We start from the raw sequence: 3,954 nt of genomic DNA on the forward strand, positions 1-3,954 counted from the left end.
TGTTAATCTGCTTTATTGTGCATGAGTGACTAAAATACATGATCCTTAGCGGCAGCTAGAAGGCTGTCACTGGTACGCGGTATATTTATTGATGGCTCTGTTCACGTTGCGTTCAAAATTGTCCAACTCTGTAAAAAAAACATAAAAACAAACATGTACAGATCAATTATACATATGTCTTCATGCAAATATCACATACATTATGGCCCAGCTTGATGACGGTGCCGTTGGTGCAGTCGCACTGAACTCCGCACTTATTGAGGCCCGGCGCTCTTTCCCTCAACAGTTAAACTGATTGCCGGGGGAGAACGTGGGACTTTGTAACTGCCTCTTACCTTTTATCCGGCATCTCCACATCTCTGCGACGTTGGAGCATCACGTTGCCATGACCATGTGACATAGCGACATCATATAACGCTGCGACATCGCTCAGGTGAGAAGTTGGAGGAAATGCTGAAGCAGGTAAGAGGCCCCGGCACCGAGCCCCACTAAGTGTCAAGCCGACTCTACATGTAGCCATGCTGTAAAATGGACTGCAGTCATCTCTCCTGCTGGCAGTAAGGCCTGGTAAGTTACAGGGATGCCAGCAGTAATTATGGAGGTTTGCCCTCACACCCTGGTGAGGTGCCCTATATGTGGATGGGAGTGGCTACATACTCTGAGTCCACCGTTAGTGACATCAGAGATGTGCCCGCCCCCTGGAGATATAAGGCACAGCACTGTTCAAAGTTAGTGTGTTGGAGTAAGGAGCAGGTCTGCGTTGAGACCTGGGAGCAGCTGGCCCACTAGTGCTGTAACTAGTGGCCTTATTATATTCATTCAGCCTCAAGCTGTATACGCCATACTGTGTCCAGGGACCTGGCACAGAGGTGATCTCCCTGAGGGGAGAGGGCATCCTACTCCATTGGGAGGGTGTACCTTTGAAGAGAGTACACGGCGCAATGTGCGGCTAAGAGACTTACTGCGAGAGGCAGCTAGCCCACATCAAGCAATAAAGATGACCTTGAATAAAGACACTTCACTGTGTGAGTCTGGAATTACTCAGCAGGGGAAGGCACCACAGAGGAGGTCCTCGTCAGTCACATCTTACTGCAGACGCAGAGATCCTGATGAGGTGGAGGCGCTGCACTGGATATAGGTAGGACTCATGCACACTACCTCATGTGCCTGTCTGGGTTGGCAATCCCCACACAACATCATGCGGGAGACTCAGGAGTCCTGTTGCCAACAGGTGCACCACCAGACACTACACTGTAATGGGGGCTGGTTAGACCACAGGGGCCAATGTGAGATTGGGTGGGTCATGCTAGGCCAGAAAATCCATTACAATTGGAGGCGCTGCTGAGAGATGTAGACCTGTCAACAGGACAGGCTTTTGCTAGGCACACTGGGAAACAGGGAGAGTGTCTGCTGTCACTTTGTGCTGTGTTGGGACGGACCTAGGGGTAGTCAGGGGGCTGATGGAGTTTGTCAGTTCGTAGGGACGACCTAGGGGCCTGAAAGGAGTTGGGGGTTTGGAGCCGGGCTATAGCTGTCCTAGTCACCTTGAGGCAGTGCTAGTTGGTAGGATGCCTAAAGGGATAGCCTGTTAACGTGGTCAGGAATTCTGGAGAGGGTCTGCGCTAGGCTAGCCAACAGTAGGTAGACGCCCAAGTACTGCATGGAAGAGCCAGAGTACTCTAGCCCATTCCAGACCACTTACCGAAGGGAGCACAGACTGGGAGGAAGGAGATACAGCAGACACTGAGAGAGTGAGCCTAGCCTGAGGGAGTGCAAACACGAGTCAGATCTACATTAGGTACACAAGGTGGTGCATCAAGGCAATCTTTATTGTACCGGTGTGGTTGCTGTCCCGCAGAGAGGAGCTCCATGTACAATAATTCTAAGTACAGTGAAAGAATGGCGACCGCAAGAATGAAGGATCCGCGCGGTGCGGAAGGTCCAAGATGGCGGACGGAGGGTAATGGAGAGAGCGCACATGGCGTGTGTGCGGGTGAAGAGCATGCTACGGAAATGACTTTCACGAGCCTGCTGTGGAGTGGTGCTAAGGCTGTGGCCGCACCGTTTTGGTCCTGCCTAGGGCCGCGGAGTATTACTCCGGATGATAGCGAGGAGGACATTGTCGTAATGTGTGGAAAGGAAGGATCTGCTTGCCAGCAGGTGAGCGCTATACAAAAAGCTACCTCAGTAGCTAAAGTGATTGGAAAAGCAAACCAAGATGGCAGCTCCCACTTCCCTGGGAGACCGCGTGGGCTCGGTGAAGAGAATTCTGCAATTGCAAAAGTTGCAGACAGTTGGCCGGGATTGGCGCCAAAGAAAGAACCCCACCCTGTTGGGGGTAATGGCGCGAAAGCTGTGGCCGCGCCCTCCAGGACTGTGAAAGGTGTGGCCTCAATTACAGGACATCCTATTAAGCTGTGGGACCCGCCCATAATTGCTACTAGTGGGGGTGGTTTCCAGCTTTGTCAGATGAGGGTGGAGCTAGTCAAGGGAGTGGCTGGCAACTCAACCCCTGCTTGTCAGTCTCGCGGAGCCAGTTCACAGAACGGACCGCTGCTGCAAGTAACTCCTACTAAGACAATGGCCTGTTCACAAGAAGCGACTACGATGGTCTCCACTCAACCATATTCAGCACCAGGAGGCTTACTGGTGATTCGGGTGGCGGGCACCGAGACTGTGGTGTGCCTCTGTCTACAATGCAGGCTACCCAGCTGTACCGTGGGCACCGCGGCGCGCTGTCCGCAATGTGGTACACAGTACTTGTGGCCTATGCCTACATTTGTGCCCATCCAGACTATCGAACCCGCGGGGGATACGGCTAGGCTGTCCGCCGGGTCCCCCGGTGCACTGTGGAAGGAAGGTGCAGATCCCGGAGAATGGGGATCGGGGCCGGTTGTTAAGGCTGAGCCCGAGGAGAAAGGAGCGGTCGGTCAGCGTACCGACCGAGAGACTAAAAGGCGGTCGCCACGAACGGTGACCCCGAGCAGAGTGGAAGCGGATTCCTCCGATGAGGAACCCAGAGTGTCGTCCGGTGCAGTGATCCGGCCCTTGGCAGTATCCCGTGGTGAAAACGGGAGGAAATTACCACTTACCGGGAGTATCGGTGAGAGGAGTCGGGTGTCGCCAGTGGAGCGGAAGGCCGAGAGACGAAGTCCTTCCATTCCTGGGACCGGCGGGTCCAGCGGTGACAGGCGATCCACGCCCACCCTGCGGAGCGGTAAGAGCAGCCCTTGTTCTCACCATGCTCCGGTGACGGCATCCGTGGAGTAGAGGCGGTGTCAGGCCCAGGCGGCGCAAGAGAAGGCAGCGGAACTTCTGGACGTCGTCCTGGAAGAAGAGATCCCGCATGGGGATCCATCCCAAGATGGCGGAGTTTCCGGTTCCGGTGATCACTTCCGGCAGAGGTAGCGTAACGACCGGAGAGATGACAACAACGCCTCGGCGATCGGGCAGTGCTTCCCGATCACCTGTGACAACAAAGAGCTGGCAGGCTGTGAGGAGAGTCGAGAAGGGTGAGGCTCAGCCAGCGGAGAGTCCTCGCAGTGATCCTGGACAATCTACGGGTAGAGAGCGGGTCGCAACCCCGCGGATACCAGTTGCTACGTTCCGGAACCCCTCATGCAGGAGATCGAGGATAATAGGGACAGATGGTTACGAGAGACCATAGAGGAGTATATGGTAAATAAGGGGGGTGCCATTAAGGGCAGCAGAGCTGAGGAGAGGATAGCGCACCTTATGCGGGTGTGGAGTATAGGCAGGAGTGTCTATAAGCATAAAGTGGTGTATCGGCCTGAAAGGGGGTCGTCACGTGATTACAGTGTGACCGTCCTGGACATGGGGGGTCGGGAAGTTAAGAAACCCGATCCTCGTCACTATTATTATTAGGGGGAACAGGATGGCTGTTGCATAAGTTAGTGGCTGCTGGTCAGGGCTTGCTTGGCGCAAAATGTTTTG

Source organism: Ascaphus truei, chromosome 5 (assembly GCF_040206685.1).
Source record: "Ascaphus truei isolate aAscTru1 chromosome 5, aAscTru1.hap1, whole genome shotgun sequence".
Taxonomy (NCBI): Eukaryota; Metazoa; Chordata; class Amphibia; order Anura; family Ascaphidae; genus Ascaphus; species Ascaphus truei.